Source organism: Macrotis lagotis, chromosome 8 (assembly GCF_037893015.1).
Source record: "Macrotis lagotis isolate mMagLag1 chromosome 8, bilby.v1.9.chrom.fasta, whole genome shotgun sequence".
NCBI classification, from domain to species: Eukaryota; Metazoa; Chordata; class Mammalia; order Peramelemorphia; family Peramelidae; genus Macrotis; species Macrotis lagotis.
In genome coordinates, this window is record NC_133665.1 from 122,580,640 (window position 1) to 122,593,770 (window position 13,131).

A 13,131-nucleotide genomic window follows, 5' to 3' on the forward strand; every position below is an offset into this window, starting at 1 on the left:
ATGATACTGGAATGTAGCCAAGAAATCACTATCTACAAACCTGAGCCTTCTCTTCCAGGGGAAAAGATGTACATTCAACAAAATAGGAGACTTCCAACTTTTCCAGATGAAAAGACCTGAGCTAAACAGAAAATTTGGACTTCTGACAGGAGACTCAAGAGACACTTGAAAAGGGATAAAAAGGGGGAAAAGAAAAAAAAAAACATTATCCAATAAGATGAAACTAGATGAAACTAAGATGAAAGATTCTCATAACTCTCAAGAATTGTAAGTCTATTAGAGAGAATATACTTAGCCAGAAGTGATAGACAATCATGACTTATGTGTATGTCTGACAGAATGATTAAAAAACAACATCTCCTTAAAAATGGGGGGAGCAGTAAAGAGACAGGATAGAGGTGATTGAATAGGGTAAATCACATTACATAAAGAGATACAAAGGCATATTGCAATAGAAGGGAAGAAGAGAGGTGGTAAAAATCATCTGAATCTTACTCTCATCTGATTTGTCATTATATTAACATTCACATACTCAAGTTAAGAAAGTTATCTTAACTTTTAAGTATGAAAAGGGGAAAGGGAGAGGGGGAAGAAAAGAGGAACTAAGAGGAGGAAGGGAATGAAGAAGGGGCAAAGGGAAAGGGGAAAGAAAAAGGAGGGGAGGTTGGATATAGGAAGGCAAACACACTGAAGGGGGTGGTATTCAGAAGCAAAATATTGAGGAATAAGGATAAAGTAAAAAAAAGGGGAAATTAAAAAAAGAGAGAATATGGCATGGAATGCAATAAAGAATTAGTAATTATATTGTTGATTCTGAATGGGATGAACTCTATAAAATGCAAGCAAATAGAAGAGTGGATTTACAAGAAACTCATTTGAAATAGAAAGACACATTTGGAGTAAGAGTAAAAGGTTGGAGAAAAATATATTTTGCTTCAATTGAGGTGAAAAAACCAGTGGTAACAAACCTTATCACATTCAAAGCAACTGCAAAAAAAGAGATCACATTAAAAGGAATAAGGAAGGAAAGTATATTTTCCTGAAGGGTACAATAGACAATGAAGCAATTTCAATCATAAATATATATGCACCAAGTGATATAGCATCCAAATTCATAGAGGAGAAGTTGAATGAGTTAAAAGAAGATATAGACAGCAAAACTCTACTTGTGAGAGAGGAAATACAAAGGACTTTAAGGTGGCAAATACTATGTTACAAAAGATAGATATGATAGCTGTTTGGAGACACTTGAATGGGGATAAAAAGGAATATACTTTTTTTTTTCCTGCAGTACATGGCACTTAAACAAAAATTGGCCATGTACTAGAGCATGAAACCCTTTCAATCAAATGCAGAAAGGCAGAAATAGCGAATAAATTTTCAGACCACAATGCTATAAAAATCACATGTAATAAAGGGCCATGGAGAGAAATAAAACTAATTTGAAACTAAATAACATCATTTTAAAGAATGAGTGGACTAACAACAAATTATAAAAAATATTAATGCTTTCATCCTAGATAATGACAATAAAGAGACAACACACCAAAATTTATGGGATACAGCCAACGAAATTGTGAGGGGATATATTATATCTTTAAATGCTTACATGAATAAATTAGAGAAAGAGAAATTCAATGTGCTAAATGTTCAACTAAAAAATTAGAGAAAAAACAAATTAAACCCCCCCCAATTAAATATCAAATTAGAAACTCAAAAAATTAAAGGAGAAATTAATAAAATCTAAAGCAAGAGTAATATTGAATTAATAATAAAACTAATATTTGATTTTATAAAAAACAATAAAATTGATAAACCTTTGGTCACTTTGATTAAAAGAAAGAAAGAAGGATAACCCAATTGTTAGTATAATAAAAGAAAAAGGTGAACTTACCACCAATGAGAAGGAAATTAAAGTAATAATTTGGAATTATTTTGCCTAACTGTATGCCAATAAATTAGAAAATCTAAATGAAATGCATGAATATGTATATCTATATATTTATATATTTATATATCTATATAGATAAGATAGATATAGATATATATATACAGATACAGAAATAGATATAGATATAGATAGATGATATAGATATAGATATAGATGATATAGATATAGATATAGATATAGATATAGATATAGATATAGATATAGATATAGATATAGATATAGATATAGATATAGATATAGATATAGATATAGATGTAAAACATCTCCAGGACAAGATGAATTCACAAATGAATTCTATCAAATATTTAAGGAACAATTGGCAAATTCTATAGACACTCTTTGGAAAAATAGGTGAAGATGGAATTCTTCCTATTATAGAGTTTTCTATGACACCAATATGGTGCTGAAACCTAAACCAGGAAGAGCCAGAACAGAGAAAAAAATTATATACCTATTTTCATAATGAATACATACATACATACATATATATATATATATATATATATATATATATATATATATATATATATAAATCTTAAATAAAATCTTAGCAGAGTGATTACAGCAAGTTATAATTGGAATGAAACCCTGTGACAAAGCAGGATTTATCCTAGGAATGCAGGTTGGTTCAATAATAGGAAAATTGATATTATAATTGACTATATAAACAAACCTATCAGAAATCATATGATTATCTCAGTAGATGCTGAAAAAGCATTTGACAAAATACAGAACCCATTCCTACTAAAAAAAGTAGAAAATATAGGAATAAATATATTGTCTTTAGAATAATAAACAGAATCTCTCTGAAACCATCAACAAGCATCATATGCAATGGGGATAAACTAGACACATTCTTAATAAAATCAGGGGTGAAACAAGTATGCCTGTTATCACTACTACCATTCAACACTGCATTAGAAATGTTAGCTTCGTCAATAAGAGAAGGAACAGTAATTGAAGGGATTAGAATTGGGAAGTAAGAAACAAAACTCTCACATTTTTGCAGATGACATGATGGTATACCTAAAGAATTCTATAACAATAATCTCAAAAACTACTAGAAACAATTACCAACTATAGCAAAGTCGTAGGATGCAAAATAAAACCTCATAAATCCTCAGCATTTCTATATATTACTAATAAGCAACAGCAAGTGATAGAAAGATAAATCCCATTCAAAGAAACTTCAGAAAATATAAAAGACTTTGGAATCTACCTTCCAAGACAGTCTCAGAAATTCTATAAAAACAATTACAAAACACTTCTCTCACAAAAAGAATCAGATTAAATAACTGGGTAAATAGTAACTGCTCTTGGACAGGCTGAGTTAATATAATAAAAATCACAATTCCACTTAAATTAAACTATTTATTTAGTGACCTACCAGCCAAAATTCCCCCAAAATACTTTAATGAGTTGAAAAATTGTAAGAAAATTCATATGGAAAAATAAAAAGTCAAGAATTTGAAGGGATTTAATGAAAAAAGTGCAAGAGATGGCAGTTTAGCCCTAACAGGGCTATCAGATCTAAAATCATATTATAAAGCATCAGTCATCAAAACTGTCTTGATTTTGTTATGAAATAGTTTGGTGGATCAGTGGAATAGCCCGGTGCCAAAAGAGATAGCAGGAAATGATTTTAGTAATCGGCTTTTTGATAAACCCAAAGAGTCTAGCTTCTGGGATAAAAATTCTCTCCTGGATAAAAAACTGTTTGGAAAATTGGAAGTTTCTATGGCAGAAACTTGGATTAGACCAGCATTTCACTCCTTATACCAATATAAGATCAAAATGGGAACAGGATTTCGACATAAAAGAAAATATTACACACAAACTAGAAGATCAAGGAATAGTTTACCTGTCAGATCTATGGAAAGGGAAACAGTTTATGACCAAGAAAGAGATGGAGAGTGTCATTAAAAACAAATTAGCTAATTTTGATTACATTAAATTAAAAAGCTTTTGCACAGACAAAACCATTGTAACAAAGATCAAAAGAAATATAGTAAATTGGGGACAATGTTTTCAACTAGTATTTCTGACAAAGGATTCATTTCTAATACATACATATATATATATATGTACACACACATACACACACACACACACACACACACACATATATATATATATATATATATATTTATATATATGGAGAGAGAGAGAGAGAGAGAGAGAGAGAGAGAGAGAGAACTGAGTCAAATTTATCAGTAAACAAGGCATTCCCCAAGTGACAAATGGTCAAAGGTGCAGAGGCAATTTGCAAATGAATAAATCAAAGTGATACATAGTCATATGAAATATTGCTCTAAATCATTACTCATTAGAGAACTACAAATTAAAGCATTTCTGAGATACCATCTCACACATCTTATTAAGGCCAATATGACCAGAAAGGGCAATGATCAGTTTTGGAAGGGATGTGAGAAATCTGGTACATCATTTGTGGAGCTGTGAATTCATCAAATCTTTTTGGAGAGCAATTTGTAAGCTCAAGGTGCAAAATAAATGTGCATAACCTATGATCCAGCAATACCATTACTGAATCTATATACTGAAGAGTTCATGAAAATATGTAAAAATATAATTGAACAAAAAATATTAACAACAGCTGTATTTGTGGTAATGAAGGACTGGAAATTGAATGAATGTTCATCAATTGGGGAATTTATGAACAAATTATGGCATATGTACATTATGGAACACTATTGTTCTATTAGAAACCAAAAAGTATGGGAATTCAAAGAAGACTGGAAGGGTTACATGAAGTCATTCTGAGTGAGATCAGCAGAAACAGAAAAACATCACAACAAGGGATTGAAGAGCAATCTTAATGGACTTTCTCATTTCATCAGTGCAAAAATCAGGGACAATTTTAGGTGCAATGGAGAATACCATCTGTATCCAAAGAACAATTTGTGGAGTTTACACAAAGGCCAATGACTACTGCCTTTAATTTGTAAAAAGTTATCTTTTATGTAATTTTGGTATTTCTTATTTTATTTTTTCCTCTATGATATAATTTTTGTCTCAAAACATTAAATTTTAATCAATATATAGCATGGAAACAATGCAAGGAGTATCAGATTGCCTTGTGTGGGAGGAGGGAAACTAGATAAGGGGAAAAATGTAAAATTCAATAAAAATAAAAAGAAGAAAAGAAAAATATACAAAATCTGTGGTCTCATAACTCTCCAATGGAAGAACTTTTTTTCAATTTAATAAAAATTATTACTTGAGAAAATACTCTTCAGTTTCCATCTAATAAGATAGTAACCTTTGTTTAGACCTAAATTAATAAAATTGCTTATTCTCCACTTCCCTCCCCTGCCTTACAAACATGCAAAGTGATGTTTCTAAGTAAATGTCTTACCACATCTTTACCTGGTTCAACAGTGAGCCATGATTCCCCTTCATCTCCAGGACAAAATATAATCCAAAACATAGTCTAAAACTCAGCATGTTCTTTCAGGAATTCTACAGTATAATTCTAAATGATCTTGCTATCCTTAATGTATATCACTCTCCTCTATGTATTCTTTATTTTTAAATATTTTATTTTTTTGAGTTATTATACAATAGTAATTTCTACCTATCTTTTTTTAATAAGAGATTTTTCTCCCCACCCTCCCTTCCCTCCCCCCAACCCCCCACAGAAAACAGTCTGATAATCTTTACATTTTCCCATGCTATACATTGATTGCAACTGAATGTGTTGAGAGAGAAATCATATCCTTGAGGAGAAAGTAAAATATCAGAGATAGCAAATTATATGGTACATTAAAAACTTTATTTTCAATTGAACAAATATACTTTTGTCTTTGTTTAAACTCAACAATTCTTTCCCTAGATCCAGATGGTATTCTCTCTCACAGGTACTCTAAAATTTTCCTGAATATTGCATTGATGAAATGAGCAAGTCCATTAAGGTTAATCATTACCCCATGTATTGCGGTATGCAATGTTCTTCTGGCTATGCTCCTCTTGCCCAATATAAGTTCATGCAAATTACTCCTTCATGTATTCTTAAAAAAAATACTTTTTAATATCACATTTCCACCAAATTCAATCCCTACATTTTTCATATCTATAAAACCATTTCATGAAGCATAGGAAAAAAATAAGAAACCAATTCATCTAAATAAATGTAGTCCTTATTGAAGCCCCTAGTTATCTATATCTGTAAAGGAAGTAATAAGACAGAAATATTTTGTTCAAAATTTCTCAAGGTTTATGATTTTGGATGAAGCAATCAGTATTTTACAAAAAATGCTGTGAAAACTGTAAATCAATTTAACAAAACAAGAAATACACAAATGCCTCAAAGTCTTTATCTAGATAAAGTCAAACTAGGTAAAGATTTAGAAGGGAGAGTGGTATCATAAGCAAATTAGGAGAGCATGAAAAACTAAGAATATCTAACAATAAGGGAATAATTAAGGACTAAAAAAGAAATAGAGAGGATCAAGGGAAGTAAAATGAATATTTTTAATTGCCTTGAATTAAAGACATTTTACACAAATAAAACCAATGAAGATAAAATGAAAAGTAAAGCAGAAAATGGGGGCAGGGAAAATTTACAGAAAATTATCTGCTACAGGTCTCATTTCTCAAAAACACAGAGAACTGAGTCAAATTTAGTTTTTTTTAAAAAGAGCCATTTTCCAATTGATAAATTGCCAACGGATATGATTAAGCACTAGAAGAATAAATTGAAGTCATCTAATATCTTTTGGAAATGTGGGGAATGAATGGGGGAGACAATAATTCAGAATTCAATTTTTTTAAAATTCAGAAGTAAAAAAAGATAATTTTATTTTTTAAAAAATTGTTAGAGCTAAAACCTTGGTCATTTGACTTACTATCTTTTCTTCCTTTCTCATTAATATTGATTTTTCTATTTATAATTTTTGCTCACTTTTTTATATGCTTTTTTAGGTTTTTTTTTGTTTTTTTTTTTTTTAACAAGGCAGAGGGATTAAATGGCTTGCCCAGCGCCACACAGCTAGGTAATTATTAAGTGTCTGAGGTCGGATTTGAACTCAGGTACTCCTGACTCCACTGTGCCACCTAGCCATGCTGCTTTTTTATACTCTTAATTCATATTTTCTAATAGTTGTTCATACATTTCCTCTGTGTCCAGTTTCTGTTGAATTGTGTTTTTAATATTTCCTTCTCTAGCTTATTTTACAGATGAGGAAATAAAAAGGCAAAAAAAGCTGAAGTGTGCTGTACTGGGTCACACAGGCAGTAAGTTTCTGAGATCAGATTTAAGCTCAGGAAGATGAGTCTTTCTTATTCCAGACCTGACCCTCTATATATTGTGTTGCTTAATGCATAACTATTCATAGAAAGTTTTGTAGACTTCTTGGAATGCTTAATATATATGTTACCTTTTATTGATATTATATTTTTCCAAATATATGTTATAAAGGTTTTTCATCTTTCATCCATACACAAACATAATTTTTTGTTATAAAATTTTCTTCTAACCTCTCTTCTCACCTCCCTCCCCTCAGTGGCAGTCAGGTTAGCATTGTATATACACATTTTTCTTAAAAATGTTTACAAATTAGCCATTTTGGGTATGAGTAATTAGGATTAACAGTAATACATAAGAGATATTTTTTTTTAAAAAGTGAATGTAGTGTTCATCAGACTCTGAAAGTATTGTTTTTGTTTTGTTTTGTATGCCTTCCGTGGATTGGGTTGATATTGTACACAGCCTATCTAATAGGTTGTCCTAGGTCTCTGAACTGCTGAGAGGAGCTGTTTCCATCAAGATTGATCACTTCACAATGTTGTTCTTAATGTTTATAATGTTCTCTTGGTTCTGCTCCCTTCATTCAGCTTCAGATCCTGCAATGCATTCAATACATTAGTCTGATCATTCATGGTTTTTCATATTACTCCATAATATTCATAACACATAACTTGTTCAACCATTCCCCAATTGGTGGTATCCCCTCAATTTCCAATACTTTGACATTGCAAAAAGAGCTGCTATGAATATTTTGGAACATATAAAACTTTTCCCCATTTTCTTATGATTTCTTCTGAATATAGGCCTGGAATTGGAATTGCTGGGTCAAAATATATGAACATGTTTATTGCTCTTTAGGCATAGTTCTATATTGCTCTCCAGAATAGTTTGATCAGTTCACAACTCCACTAGCAATCCAATCCTCCTACAGCCTTTCCAGCATTGATTATTTTCCATTTTGTCATCTTAGCCAATCTGATAAGTATGAGGATTATAAATCACTTTTTTAAAGCAAATATTTACAGTAAAAATTCAATTATATTTCCATATCAGATTTTATTTAGCTCTTCTTTAATTTACAAGCTACTTCTTTATTCATAGTTTTTTCTACTCCCCCAAATCTACTAACCTTAGCATATTTTTCATACTGAGACCTATTCCCTATCCCCTAACTATTCCTTGAACCCCTTTATCTGAATTCTGTTCTTTCCCAACTTTATATTTTTTCCAATTACACATAAATACAGTGTTCAACATAAATGGTAAACTATCAGTTTAAAATTATCTTCCTCTCCTTGACCTGTCCCCACATTGAGACATATAATAACTAAAATTCTACCAAAAATAAATTGAGTCATGCACTCCCTGAGTAAGATAATATCTATTAACTGTGCCAAATAGGTCAATGGATCTCCTCAATTTCTGTGAATTGAGCCAGTCATATTACATCTCTCTCTCTCTCTCTCTCTCTCTCTCTCTCTCTCTATATATATATATATATATATATATATGTATATCTTTATAAATAAATTCAACCCAGCCTCAACTTTCCTTTTCCCTCAGGTTCCATGCAAAGAAATATGAATGTCAAATACTTTCATTCAGTTTCTCTAGTAATATCCTCACTCATCAGTCGCTGCATAGAAAACTCACATTTATAAAAGAGAGGGAGTTACTCATTCAAATTACCAATCATGACCATTTCTAATCTTCTCCATCATAATTTTATCCTTTTGTTCCTCATAGTATTGAATGAGAATGTCATGTCACTTTTAAAATATCCAGTAGAATCAAAAATTGCATCAAAGCAGAGGATATGAACAGAAGCAGACAAAAAATATACTTTAAAATACCATTTAAGGGGCAGCTAAGTAGACAGAGCACCAGCCCTAGAGTCAGGAGAATTTAAATTCCAATCCAGAATCAAATATTTAATAATTACATAGCTATGTGACTTTGGGCAAGTCACTTAACCCCATTGCCTTGCAAAAAAAATTACCATTTAAACTAGGTCTAAAATTAGCACCCATCTAATGGTATTTCATTTACTGATACTTAAAAAATCGCTTGATTTTTGGAGTTTTCTAAAATGTCTCTAAACAGAATGAGTTTCAGAAAGGTAAGTCAACAATAACATTTTACTTAACTGACACAGAGGAGTCAAAAATCTTGACTTTCTTGAAAGTATTCCATATCTGAAACAAAGATCTCATTTTGAACTGTATGAAGAAATGTCTTTTCTTTTTTATATACACACCAGAAAGAATAATCATCATTTCCCTCACTATAATGAAGAAAAAATAAGCCTTGACTAAGAATGTGAGTTTTCTTTTCCTTCACTTTAGAGAGAATGAGACAAGGGTATAGATTTCTGTGATTTCCTTAGTACTATCCTTACAGAGGAACCAATATTAAATGGATTGAAAGAATCTGTCTCAAAACTATCCAAATGAATTTCTGGATAATGCCTCTGAAAAGTATTATTTTGACCAAAATCTAAAATGATAATACATGTAAAACAGACTGAATATGAGCACTGTAGCTTGAATGTTAGCTTGAATGTTAAGAGCTGGAAACTACCAAAGAATTTTCTTTCAGACATACTCTCAGTAGTATTTTGTTGTGTTACTTCTCAATTCCTCTCCTCACAACAATCCTAGTTATAAAACCCTGGCTAGTGAAACAAAACATATAATGACTATCTCACAAAGTATACAACTTAAAAGATCCTATAATCCATTACCTCTCTACCAAGAGGAATTGTTCCTTTAGTAGATCTCTTCAGTAATGCTTAATAATATTTTCTTGATATTGGAAACTTTACTTACCTTAGGTCTGTACCTTGTAAAATCCCTTCTTTGAAAGCATAGCTCTTGTTTTTACACATTTTACATCTGCTGGTGCTTCAAGTTGCTTTCCATCTTAAGGTTGCTTTGTGATATTTTTCATAAATTTTGTGTTTTGTCAAAATAATTTAAACTCCCTGAGTATCGAAACTGTCATTTTTCTCTTTTTATCCTCAGTAATTTTTATAGTCACTTGCATGGAGCAGTACTTATAAAATGGTTGTTGGATTGAATCTAATAGAAATCACTGGTAGGAGCAAAAGACTGTATTTTATAAAATATGTTTGGGAGATGAGATTTTATAAGACATACAAAGTTTTGAAGTAAAAATGTATATGATAAATATAAATGATCTTTATCTTACTTTTAGGGAAAATGGCCATTTGAACAGATGCTATTTGTTTTAATAGAAACTTTCTGCACATCATATATACACACATATATGTCCTATTAGAGTGTTGTTTAAATACCTATATTAAGGTAATAAATTAACTTTTTTCCATCAAAGAACTGAGTTCTTCTGTGACCTGAATCACTAAGCAAAAATCACCTATATTAAATACAGATTAGATATATATGAAAAAAAATTTGTCTTTTTTATTTAATTTTTCTCACTTTGTATTACCTGTTTATACTGTATGCAAAAGAGGTGTTAAAAATGTTCAAGGATGATAAGCTGACAGGAAGGCATTAAGGTCGAAGATGCTCTTAATGGACCATTAATGGAGCACCAGTCCTAGAGGCAGGAGGACCTGAGTTCAAATCCAGTCTCAGACATATATTAATTATCTAGCTGTGTGATCTGGGGCAAGTCACTTAACCCCACTGCCTTACCAAAACAAAGACCATTTACAATTTACATAGTTTTTATCATTGTCATTTTATTTATGAATAGCTTCTAATATAAACCTCAGGAGGGTATAATACTAATTGCCAATTACCCATTAAAGAAAAAGTCCACTATCTCTCATAAGGACAAAATACTTTAGTTTAAAAGAATTTCATGAAATGGTTCTGGTTTATATATTTTGTATTGTTTTTACACATTAGTGAAAATGTTAGATCTACAAGCTTTAAACATAGAGATCATCTAGTACTCTGGCACATTTTACAAAGTAGGAAACTGAATCCTCGAGAGGTAAGGTTGACTGGTTGAAGTTTGATCTGGGAGTAAATATGGGAGAAAGAATTGAGATTTTAATGCAAGTCCTTGACTTATGAGTTTTGCATATTTTTCACTAGATCATATTATTTTCTGGGGTGCCGAAAGGGAATGGTGGTGCAGGAAGAAATATATCATTCAATAAACAAATACTCCACATGCTAATATTCTCTTTTTTCTTTGGGAGAGTAGAGACAAAATAACAGAGAGAGAGAGAGAGAGAGAGAGAGAGAGAGAGAGAGAGAGAGAGAGAGAGAGAGAAGGACAGTATCAGAGAGACAGCGATAGAGACAGAAAGACAAAATGACTAAAGAAAAGCTTGCAATTGCATAAAGAAGGAAATTTAGTGGAGAGGAGATGATCATTTAGAGGAGAGGAAATTTTCATTTGCTAGGTGATAGGTTACAGATTTCTGCTTCAAAGTACAAGTAAAAGGGGTGCTGAGTTTGAAGTGCTAGAGTAAGGGAATAAGCATCTATATAGGATCTACCAAATACCTAACACTGTACTTTATATATATTATTATCTCATTTAATTTTCACAAAACTACAGGAGAAGTTCTATCATTATCTCCATTTTATAATTACAGAAACTCATAAAAACAGGTTAACTACTTCGCCTAGGTTCACATAGTTGATAAATATATGATCCTAACTTGAAGTCAGGTATTCTTGACTCTGGACCCCACATTCTATCCTCTGTGATATCTAGCTACCAATTAGAACTAGGTCAATTTAAAAAATTATTAAATTATTCATATAATCATATTAAATTGATTCATATAAAACTTTTTTTGTTTTCAGAATACATTATAACCATTATTTCATTTAAACCATTCAGCAACCTTTTGAGATTGGTGCTATTATTATACACATGTGATAGATGAAGAAATTGAAACTCTAAATCCTGTGCCCATTTTGACCTTATTTTGGTATAGGATATGAGATGCGTGTCTATACCTAGTTTTTGCCATAATATTTTCTTGTTTTCCCAAAAGTTTTTGTTAAATAGTGAATCTTATCCTAAGCAAATATCTTTGTGTTTGGCTCAAAAGGGGAACATGATTTAGACATAAAAGGTTATATTACAGTCCAGTTAATGGAGTAAGAAATTCTCAACTTTTGATCATGCAACAAATAGCAATTTTGACTATGTTAAATTAAAAGAAAAGTTTTTGCACTAATAAAACCAATGTTGCCACAATTAGAAGGAAAACAGAAAGCTAAGGAATAATTTTCACAGAAAGGGGTTCTGTCAAAGACCTCATTTCTAAAAATAAAGTGAATTCAAAGAAATTTATAAGTTTCAAGTCATTCCCCAATTGATAAATGATCAAAGCATATGAATAGGCACTTTTCAATCAAAGAAATTAGAATCATAAATAAATATATGAAAAAATTCTACAAATAATTATTAATTAGAGAATTGTAAATTTAAACAGCTATGAGGTGCCACCTTACACCTATTAGACTGGCTAAGATAAAAAGGAAAAAATGACCATGTTGGAGAGATTGTGGGAGGATTGGGACATTAATGCATTCTTTTTGCAGTTGTGAACTAATCCTACTATTCTGGAGAACAATATGAAAATTTTCCCAGGGAATAATAAGACCAATCATTCTCTTTTATCCAATAATAGCAATAGTAGGCCTAAATTCAGAAGAAATCTTAAAAAATGGGCAAGTTCCACATGTTCCACAATATTTGTAGCAGCTCTTTTTGTAGTGGAAAGGTATTAGAAATTGAGGGTATGCCTATAAGTTGGGGAATGGCTGAACAAGTTATGTTACATGAATGTTATGGAATAATATTGTTCCATAAGAAACCAAGAATGTTTGAACTTTAGGGAAGCATAGAAAGAATGGTTGCTGAGCCAAGGGAGCAGAACAAAGAGAATATTATGCAC